General features: G+C 40.2%; 1 protein-coding gene across 2 annotated transcripts in view; it reads left to right on the forward strand.

Annotated features, from left to right (window-relative positions):
* Window positions 1–11,485, forward strand: part of klar (klarsicht) — a 123,108-nt gene that overhangs the window by 19,168 nt on the left and 92,455 nt on the right. For both annotated transcript variants that reach the window (XM_017180220.3, XM_017180309.3), the window contains exon 2: window positions 10,338–10,441. The gene's annotated coding sequence lies outside the window, so the exon portion shown is untranslated. The remainder of the gene's footprint in view (window positions 1–10,337; window positions 10,442–11,485) is intronic.

An 11,485-nucleotide genomic window follows, 5' to 3' on the forward strand; every position in this document is an offset into this window, starting at 1 on the left:
CAAAATTGATTTCTCAAATTGAGTAATTAAAGTTCTGTCGCGGTCGCACCTCCAACTCGGTGTGTGTTTATCGATCAAAAATCGAGTTCTAATTAATTGTTGAGGGCGTTTCCCATTTTCCGGCCTACTTCATTTGCCGGAGACCGTTAGGAAAACATATATATTGTTGATGATGATAAGTGCATTCGCAGTGCATTTTGTATAGGAAAAGCTGAAAAGAAAAAACGTATCCATGACTGCATTTACCCGCTCAAAACAGCTGACTAATGGTGCAGAGAAAAGTGGGGGAATATGAGGTGGAATAGCACACGCCTCCTCCCACCGCCCATATTTAGGCGTGTAATTAGTTTTGAGTAGATATTCCAGACGAGAAGAGGAGTTAGGCTGAGTGACTGACTAGCTTGAGTGATGGGAGAAATATGGAAAATGGGTGGAGGGTCAAGTTCATGGCGGTCCTAGAACGGTTCTACCCACTAGCAATTGCCATGGCAATAAATGGCGAGAGCTCTCGCATGTTTATCCGTCCAGACAGAGGCATCCCCTGGGAATGTGGAAAGGGAAAATCCTGCATTTATTATTCAAGCTAAAGTCGCGCGAAACAAGTGCATGCAAAGCCAAAATCAATAAAAATTAGTCGACACTCTCTGACAATGCATTTTTAGAGGGGAAAACTTTTGCCAGCTGTCAGGTCGCGACATTGATATAAAAGCAGCTCTCTCGGGGGGAGCACAACGAGGAGGAAGGACCCATGACTTTGACTTTGCTTTAATGCATTTTCCAGGGAGGAACACTCAGGTGCGTCATATGAAACCATTCAAGTTAATGTGGGAAAACTTACAATCACTGTTTGGAGTGTTCTGTTTGCGAACTCAAACAAAATGGACTGAGCTTTGTTTGCTCACAGGGAAATTCTATTATATAAGCTGGAAAAACTCATTTTAAGGACAGTTTTGTAGATTTCCTACTACAATGTATCACCAAAGACCAGGCATAAGCTAAACTGATTGATTGTCAATCGTTAGCGATCATTTGCGGCCATGTTAATCATTTGTCAAAAGTCTCTGAGGGTCTCTGCCTTGCTACTCGTCGAAACAATCGGTTAAATTAATTAAAACTGCCTTACAGAAGCAGCAAACAGCGGCAATCAACCTGTAACTAGCAAGCGGCAGCTGGCAGCAGCAGTGGCCGCATCACGGCATGTCGCTTAAAAACGTCATTAACATTAACCTAACCTCCTCAAACAACGGCGGACTTTTCACCTTGGAGTATTAGCCCCCAGACGGCCGGCCGCAGCGGCGGAGACTGCAATTTTCCAAACGAGACAGAAATCAACTCATTAAAGCCCGCCTGCCACAGAGAGAGTCCAATGAAATGGAAATGAAAATGCCAGACTGAAGGCAGAGCAGGTGGGAATCGGGGGAGTTGACTTGAGTTGAGTTGATGAGGAGGCCGAAAATCAATGCGGGTGTCTGTGCCAGCGTCTCCTAAAAGCCACATTCACTTGTCGCCGGCGTGGAAACAGAAGCAACATGCAACGGCAACGGAGGGAAAGGAGGAGGTGAAGGATGAGGACGGGAGATTCAGTGGGCGTCCTGGCGATGGCTACTGTCACTGGTCAGCTTCGGCTGGCTTGTCTCCGCCTTGGCCAGGCGAATGTGAAATGTACAAAATGAAATTTATATCATGTAATTTTCCAGTCAAGTGTACACCCACTCACATGAAAACTCTGGCGCCTACATACAGTGTGACCATGGAAAATATAAATTTTAATGTTTTCTTATTTCGGTGTTGGAATTAATAAAGCAAGAATCTTGAAAGCTATTTAAAAAAAATATATGGTAATCATTATAATAATTTATTTAATCACACAAGTAATACTATAAAATAATTTAAATAAATAACCAAAAGCCTACACTTGCGGTTTTTCTTGTATTTTCACCCAAACTTCTTTTTCATGTCTTCAATTCTCTAATTTTCACCTGCTGCTGTCTTCTCATCTCTTCACTCTGAGGCCACAAATTTCACCCATCAGCCCAAAAAGTCTTGACAAATTAATAAAACAACTTGTCAGGTGGCTTTCCGCAGAGGAACCTGCGGCTACTCATTCGCTTTTCGGAGGTGGTGGTGGCTCGGCGGTGGTGCTGATCTTTTGCAAATTGCATTCTTAATGGAGACTGTCGAGCCGCAGGCATCTAGATGCAAATGACTTGGGCAGTGCCAATTGCAGCTGGAGTCGGGAGAGAGAAAAGGGGAAAGGAATTTGCAGAGTTGTTTGCTCAGTGCCATGTTGTCAAAACTCACGCGGAATGCTGTTGATTTATTTGGGAGTGCGAACTTCAGAGAAAAGTGTTACACATTTGCATACTCAAACGAAGTCTTTGATGTTTCTTAAGAGAAATTTTACTAAATTGTTATTTACACAGGATTTACCTCTTTGAAATTTTTACCAAACAATTTATTACTACAATCCAATATCTTTGTTTGTATGTTCAAATTTAAAAGATATATCTAAGAAAAATTGCCGGTTTTCACTAGACTGACACTAGCCAATTTATTTGCCTGCTTAAAGTTCACATTTTGATTTGGATTTTCCGATTAAAAATCCGAAACTTTCCACATGCTTCATCCAATTTAATTTCACCGTGGATACAAGTGTCATTAAATGCATTTCGTTTGGAATATTTTCAATCGAATGCCGCCCTCGCATGCCAAACTGTTTTCTGATTTATGACTATTTAATTACCGTTCAGTTAAAGCAATAAAAACATAAAAATGCAAAATTAACAATGCAAATTGCTTGAAAAAAACAGAAGAGAGTGTCTGAGGCGCCAGGTCGTTGAACGGCGCTCGCCCATTGGAAAAGATAAAAACTGCTGCAAAATGTACAGTAAAAGAGGTATAATTTTTTCCGTAATTATGAAAAGGTCTGTCGTGCCGGCGTTTTCGAATTAGAAATGTGTTAAATTTTCGCTTAACGTTGAACGGGACAGACACACTATTGTTGCTAATTAAAATTCAACGTTTGCCTATACCACCTTTAACCGGCTAATTTTTTGGGGGTAACTAACAGCAGTCACAACATTTCTTAAACTTGGCCCAAACACGCGATGACCGCGAATTTTTGCAGCCCAATTCAAATACACTTCCGAAGGCGGATGGTCTGGTATTTGTAATACCCTAACCATACAGGTTATTCTTACATTCTGAAAACCAATATTTTCCCCATAAAATGTTACGAAAAATCTAAACACCCGCCACTAAGCTAGTGAAAAAGTTCAGGTAGTTTGCATGTTCAAGATCCATAAAAAGCAGAGTTCACAAACGGAACTCTGTGACTCTGAAGAGTGTGGGGTCTCTGAACATTGACATTCAGAAAGGACACACATGGTGGGTGTTAATTCCCAGGAAGGGAACTGGACTATGTATTTGACCAGCTGTCGTTCCTGCGGCACGAGGAAGGGATGATAAATAGCCACCTGACCCAAATAGGCTTCAAATGAACGATTTCGCCGAATCCGAATATCTTAAGTTTAGACCTCGGCCCAAAAGAGGTAACCTTAACCCCCATGATTAACTGCCGAGACTTACACTTACGGCCAATGGGGTTTCACCCAATGTGAAAGTGCTGCGTGCCTTGTGCCGCGATATGAACAGAAAAAAAAGTACACACAATGCCAGCCAACAGTTTGTTCGAGTGTCTAGTATCTGCTAGATGCATTTATGAAATGTACTTTTCCAAAGTATTTTTCGGCGGCCACGTATTGCGTTGGCTTTTCCCAGCCTTGAGATCAAACAATGAGATCTACTTGGTTGGGATTGGAGTGGATCGGATGGTTTGGGGAACAGGGGAAAGGGGAGATTTTGTAAGGCACCTGAGGCAGCGAGGCGACGTCGGCGGCCGTTGCATGTCATTTTCTGACGCTATCTCAATAATTCATACGCAATTGTATTGAACAATAAATTAATCACACGAAGAAGCCGAAACAAACCGTGGCAAGCGGGCAAACTCAGTCTCAAACCAAGCAGAAACCAGCCACACACATGACTCTGGGATCCCGGACCATGATAAACGTCATAAACAATGAGCCAGGTGAGTGAGTTTGTCAGGAGATGGCATCGTGTCACGTTTGGGTTGGTAAAAAGCAAAGGAATTCTACAGTAAACTGTAAAGGCTTAGTTCTTATCACGAATAAAAAATAGATATTTAAAATTTAACTTTTATCAGAAATAATGTAGAGTTCTTTGATTTAAAGCTTTTCTCTGACATTGTGTATTGAACTATTACCACTCACGTTGCCATCTTAGTTCGAAAAGCTGTTGCACAGATGCACATTTGGCAAAATGCATAAATATTTATACCAAACACGATTCGACCAGAAATGTCGGTGGAAATTAAAAGAGCAATTTTCCAATTGAACAAAGACGAGACGGGGGACGGGGACCAAGGAGGAGGCAATGGCGGAGGCAGTCACCGAAGGAAGCAAAGATCAAACAAAGATCGAACGTGTTTCGGGTGCAAAAGTCAATTAATCATTAGAGAAAAACAAACCGAAACCGAAACCGAGCAACAACAAAAGCCGATTCCATGTTGCATGTCTCTTGGCTTTGATGGGGCACAGGAAGTGCTGCAGTTTGCTTGCTAGTTTGTTTAGTGGCCAAAGTAAAAGTCCCGAAAGCAGTGCGACAATGGCCAATGGTTGCATTTTGCACAATTAACGAACATTTTTCAGATGCCAGGGACACGCTTTGATTCCCCAAAAAAATTCCAACAAGTATCTCAATTTCAATTCCATGTCACTCAAAAGTAAACGAGTTTCTCTCCCCTTTTTGTTTTTTTTTTGCAGTGCTTTGATGCCTTTTTAATTACTCCTTGTAAAAAGTATAAACTTTACTCGAATCATTGGAAAATATGAGTCAGTTCAGTTGAGAGTCACTCAGTTAGTCTGTCAAGAGAAGGAGAGGGAGAAAAGGAGGACTTTACATAATCGAAACCAGGCGGCGACCTAAATATTAAAGGAAAAACTTGATATTGAGCAATTTGGGTTGGTCAATTAAAAGCCAATTGGGAGCAAGAGATCAGACATCAAGATCGGAGAGTGAGGAGAGGCCAGCTTAGGTTCAATATTTGGAGCTGAGATCTTAATCTAGCCCAGAGATCTTGAAAGCTAAGAGCTTTGGCCTTTAATTTCTAATTATTAACTAGGCAAATTATTGATTTCTGACGGGTCTTTCAATTAATCTTTCAAATAAAAGGTATTAAAGGTACGCATTATGAACGAATGAATTTTCTAAAACCTAGATGAAGTTATATTAAATTGTTTTTAAAAGTTTGCAAGTCATGAAGATCTCTAATAAATCTACTGATCTTGACATTATCTATGCCTCAAGCTCAACAGTCTGTTAATTGTCACCACCAATCCACCGCTGTTGATCTCTTAGCCCAATTGATCGTATATCTAGGCGAAAGATCACTTCAAGTTGTCGCCAACTGAAAGAGATCGTATCTCATAGTTGAAGGTCACTTTGTATCCATTAATCTCTGAAGAGGAAGCGAAGCAGTCACAGAAAAAAGTTAGTAAAGACTACTTGAAGATCACCGATCTGTGAACACTGATCACTGCGAGGACCTTTCACACTTTAAAGCGAAATGGAAAACGAAAGTGAACCAAACCAAAACTAAAACAAATCGAGACTCTAATTGTTGGATTGTCTTCCTCGGTTTATGGCTTGTCACAGCTTGACGCGGCTTTAATTGAGTTGCGAATAAAATGGAGCTGTAAACATATCAATTACCTGCCTCGACCTGCCGCTGCCAGGCCCCCCATCATTCGTTTTTGGCCCAATTATCGGATCGGCGGAGCGTCTATATGAATCCCTCGTACGCATAGCATCCATCCCTCCCGATCCCCTTGCCCCAATTTTCCTAACGTCTAACTAACGTCTACTCTCGTTTCCTCTGTTTATTTCTCTGCAATTGCATTGGCAAAAGTTGGCTAGCAAGATTTATCACCTGGCGCATTCGCGCCTGCGCGCCATCTCTCTTCCCTCATTAGCCCCTCGCCTTGCCCCGATTCTCACTTTTTCTTTCTTTCTTTGGATCCCAACTTGTTGTGTTGCCTGGCATTTTATCAAAAACGAATCTGTGGCATTTCATTCGAGTCTTTGGTGCCTGAATACTGAATACTGGATGCCGCCGAGTGCCGAATGCCAGCCCACACATATCCCCAACAAGTTGACGATCATTTGTGATACCCTTACTGAAATTAGCTATATATTTCTCAAGATGAGAAGATGCTTTAATATATGTTTTAAATTAAATATATATAGATTTAGCTAAAAGTTTTTTTTAATTTTATTTATTTATCCTGACGCTACAAGCATAATATTTTTAAGTTTGTGCCCCAGTTACTATCAACTATTTATTATTATCAATTAATACAAATAACTTAATAATAAAATGATTTCACTTTCTTAGAATATCCGAGATATATGAGAGATATTTCATTATTGTGTGAAATATATATATTTTTTATTATGGAATTAACAGAAATAATGATCTAATTTAGATTTCTGAAAGGTTTTCCTTTTCTCGAATCAGTTAAGAATTATAGAGAAGCTTTTGCGTTTTATTTTAATGAAAAAACCAGAAATTAATTTAAGAATTAGTGGAGGATATCCCCCCAAAAGAAGTGTATAGAAAAGTCGAAAATAATCTCTGACTATTATTTTTGATTCGACCGATGTGTGGTGGCTTTCCTCGTGTGTCTCCGCTTTCCACGTTGCAGTAGCAGAGGCAGTGGAAGAGTTTGTCATTGTTTTTTGTATACCCATTGAGAAGAGGCCGTCGTCGCAGTTGGAAGTCGCGTCATAGTTAAAGAAAAGCATTTTATCTATGAGTTGTCAATGTGCTGCGCGGAGGCATTGTTTTTTCTTCTGTCGCTGCTGGATTTAGCCGGCTCCGAAAGTGAATCTCAAATATTTCTTGATGGCAATCGGCTGGAAAAGAGCAAAGGATGGCGTGGCGAGGTGGATCGGATGGCATGGCCAGGCATGGGATGGGATGATGGCGGCACCCATGTTCGATGTACGTCAACAGAATTTGCGAACAAGGTCATGTGTGAGCCGGTGAGGGGGCTCGGTTCATTTTGGGTCCACATAGCACATATAGCGAGCATCTGTCGGATCATTTGGTATTATATATGGTGGTATTTGGTGCTTGGTATTGGTGGAAGAGATTTTCCGTTGTCGGTTTTGTTTTGCCAACGCATTTCACTTTCTATTGCATTTCGAATGCATTTCACTTTCCGTCGGTGACGGGAACTTCGTTAATGAACTCGAGTGGGTATTTCGTTCAAGTTTGTTCTTTTTCACACGAAACACTCGAATCGATATCTTTGTTTTTCGGCAGACAGTTCTTTGAAAAGCTCTTGAATTCGCTTTTTGTTTTCATTATATGTACCTTTTCCTTTGTTTGTGCTAAGGCAGCCGAAAATGTTGCGTTTACTCTGACTCGTTGTCTCACCTGACAGAATTTCTGTTTGTTCCGCCTGTGGTTTTGCACTTTAGGATTAAATTTCGGTTTGGCGCATAAATAACCAGAAAAAAAAGTGAGAAACAAAAGAGTTTTGAGAGCGTTGGATAAGCGAATAAGAGAATGTGTCAAGTATTGGGTGCTTGGCATAAAAGGGTTCTTGAATTACGCTTAGGAATTTATATTTAAAACTAAGTGCATGACTGTCTTAAGTAAGAGTACAGTTGGAGCTTTAGTTCAGAGGGGATTTAATATAAGTCAAGCCACCTTCGATAAGTTCCTTATGTTGGCACCCATAAACCGACAAATTTCTGATTCGACCGAAAATGAAGTATATTGAATTTCTAGCACTCGCGTTTCCCCCTTACTGAACCGAACCTCATCCCGCTGGCCCCCTGACTCCGTAACTCCGCGACCGACTTGGAAAGGGATCCAATTATCGCCTGGAGACGTTGTCGTCCGCCGCTGCCGTTGCTGTTGTCGACCACTGACGATCGACGTTTGTGCCCATTTCCGACTTTAACAACTTGACCACAAGAGATACCCCGCCCGCTGTTGTCCCCCCTTTTTTTTTTTTTAAAGGTTTTGTTGTTTAAAGTAAAACGACGTTCATTTGTTATACCCTTGCAGGGTATTATAATTTCAGTCAGAAGTTTGCAACGCAGTGAAGGAGACGTTTCCGACCCTATAAAGTATATATATTCTTGATCAGCATCAACAGCCGAGTCGATCTAGCCATGTCCGTCTGTCCGTCTGTCCGTCTGTCCGTCCGTCTGTCCGTCCGTCCGTCTGTCCGTTTCTACGCGAACTAGTCCCTCAGTTTTAAAGCTATCTGAATGAAACTTTGCATATAGTCTTCTATATACTCTCACTGCTATATATGTCGGAACGGGCCGGATCGGACGACTATATCATTTAGCTCCCAAACAAATGTTCGATAAATTTTTAGAAAAAAAATTATAACTTTGCTGTTTTTCAATATTTTTGCATCATTTTTGAGATATAGCCATTCTATATTATTTCAGAATTTTGGTAAAAATTTTATGAAAATCGGACGACTATATCTTATAGCTGCCATAGGAACGATCGGCAAATGAATAGGAAAAAAATTATAACTTCGTTGTTTTTCAACATATTCTTATCTACTTTTAGATATAAGCTTTTTTTATTATTTCAGAATTTTGGTAAAAATTTTATGAAAATCGGACAACTATATCATATAGCTGCCATATAAACGATCGGTAAATGTAGAGAAAATGTAAAGCTGGGAATGTAAAACTGTAACTGTCAAACTGTAAACATAATAAGTATAGGTAAAATGTAATGAAACTCTGTTTTGTGTGTGTTTTCAGCATTTAAATCTATAATATAAACATCAAAACCAATCTGCAAGGGTATACAAACTTCGGCGTGCCGAAGTTAGCTTCCTTTCTTGTTTTTTTTTTTTTTTTTTACATTTTTATACCCTTGCAGGATATTATAATTTTTTTATTTTGATTTTTTCCTTCTTGTTCGTGCAAATTTCGCAGAGTTTGCAGTTGGCTTTGGCTGGGACTGCTGCCGTTGGTTGTTGCTTTTCACAAATTGCCTGTAAATGATATTTTCACAACTCGCATCGATTGAGCCTCCCCTGGAGGAACCCCCTTGTAACCCCTGGGCGGCCCAGAAAAGTGAGAGAGTTCGCGGAGGTTAATGCGACCAATAAATTGTTGTTGCCGATGTTGATGTTGCGATGCTTTATGAGCCATATTTCCCCTCTCTGGTCTTGGTTTTTTTCGAGGCTTGGGTTCGGGAATGCCGGCACAGAGTTGGATTTGCTGTTAGGCTAACGGCGAATGACGGGAAATATTGAAATTTTCCAGCGTAAAATTGTTTTCAATTTAATCGACATTGTTCAATTTTTCATGCTCGGGAGTCGGGAGTTGTCGCTGTTTGAGTTTTTCCGAGTTTTCCTCGCTTTTCCGTTTGTGCAATTTGAGTGCAAATATAATTAATGATAATGAATTGTTATGCGAGACGCCCCCGGTCAAAAAACCACAAAGAAAATCGAGCGAATTGCATCGAAAAAATGTCGTGCAACTTTGAAGTTTTGTGGGAGTTGTTTGTTGGGAATCATTTGGCTTTTTTTTTTCCTTTTGGGGGGTTTTTTTTCGGAGCTCGGTGCTGATTTATCACTGGAGACAGCTTCGAGGTTGTCTGCGGTTGCCATCAAATAGGACAGGGAAATAGGTGGAAAAATATAAGAGAACGACGTACGAAATACCGTTGTTTGGGGATTTTAATTACAATAGTATTTATTTATTATTTAACTTTAACTAAGGAAAATCTATGTCAAAATTAAGACACATTAATGATCTTTGATAGCACTAATTTTAATTGGAAATTCGTGCTTTTAATTACAGTTTTTAGCGCCAAAAGGGCAAAAAAATAGCCATGAAACCCTTATAAAGGAAGCTAGTTTCGAAAGTGCCATCAAACTGACGATGTTACCCCCTGCCAGGATATCAAGGCAAATAATGTTGGCGGGTAAAAGTTGATGGTTTATGCCTCAGTTTCTGCTTTCTCTCTCTCTCTTGGCTGGTGTATTATGCAATCTTTTTTGCCAAGTGCTAATCTCGAACATTGGTAAACAATTTTCCACATTTTCAACTCTGCTGTGCGCCGCCGTTGTTGTTGGTGTCATTTGTCAAATTCCGCTTCCGCTCCGTTTGAATTCAAATTCAAAATATTTTTACATCATTTAGCTTGTTTGTTTTAACACGCATTTATTTATATCCCCTTTTATTTTCCTCTTATCTCGTTTCAGCTCCGAAAGTAAATTGAATGGATTCGAATGGACGAGCGGAATCACTGATTGTCCAATGAGTCTCGACTTTCCCAAAAATTTGCGCGCTTTTCGCACTCGATTATGTGAGTAATTTTCAGATAATTAACTTTGCTGAGAGTGAAATACTGCAGATGGGTTTATTAGCAGCTTCCATCCGTATCTCCGAATCTGTGGCTGTCATGTGAGTGTGCTTAATTCCCAGTGGCATAATGGGTTAATTAAGAGAGTTGAAATGCATTGAGTCTGGGCTTGAGTCATTAAGTTGGTTTTAATTGAAGAAAACGGCTTCAAAAGGGGGAAAACTGTAAGTAGAACTGTAACTGTAGAAGTGGGTCAATGTCAGAGTCAAGGAAATAGGGGAAAATTGGGGAATTTTTGTTGGTAATAAATTTTGCTTTCAGAAAAGATTTCTTGGGGTTCTTGAATGTCTCATTTACTGAGCACAATCGAAGCTGTTTAGTGAAAATTAAATAGGTTGCTTTATTTATATACTTTTTAGTCTTTCGTAGTCCCCTTTAAGCTCTAAGTGAATACTTCACAGTTTACTCCACAAATCAGAATACATAATTTCCATAAATCTCTATGCTTTCCTGCTGCTAATTGTGTTCCCTGGATTTATGCTTTCTGGTACCACTTAAAACCCCTAATTTGCTATAGCTGATCAGCCACTTTGGGGGTGTGACTGTGGGTTATTTACAGCCTCGCCACCTGTCACCGCCCCAAAGAGTTACCGCCTCTGTTCAGTTGGTTCACTTTGTTCATTTTTTATTCATTTTGGCGGGTCAGTCATAAGGCGTGGCAAATCGGGACTTGTTTTTCCTTAATCTTTTCTTTTCGTTAATTTTATTTTCTGTGCTTGATGGCCTTTTCTGTGTGGGGATCGCAGAACATGGGGAAAACGTGTTCGAACCGCAAAAGCGGACAAAAACACGAAACATTTATCATATGCTCAGGAATGCTGCCAATGGGGAAGGGGTGTTGTGGGGGACACTGGAAGTTGGTGGATTAAAGCCAAAAAATGTTTATAAGTTGTAGACAAATTTTGTTGGCGACAGAAAAAGGGGTACAGTGGGGCTACTTCTGAAATATTTTGGTTTTAAAAAAAGGAACTGATGAGGAACATTTGT

The sequence above is a fragment of the Drosophila kikkawai genome, chromosome 3L (genome assembly GCF_030179895.1).
Source record: "Drosophila kikkawai strain 14028-0561.14 chromosome 3L, DkikHiC1v2, whole genome shotgun sequence".
Classification (NCBI taxonomy): Eukaryota; Metazoa; Arthropoda; class Insecta; order Diptera; family Drosophilidae; genus Drosophila; species Drosophila kikkawai.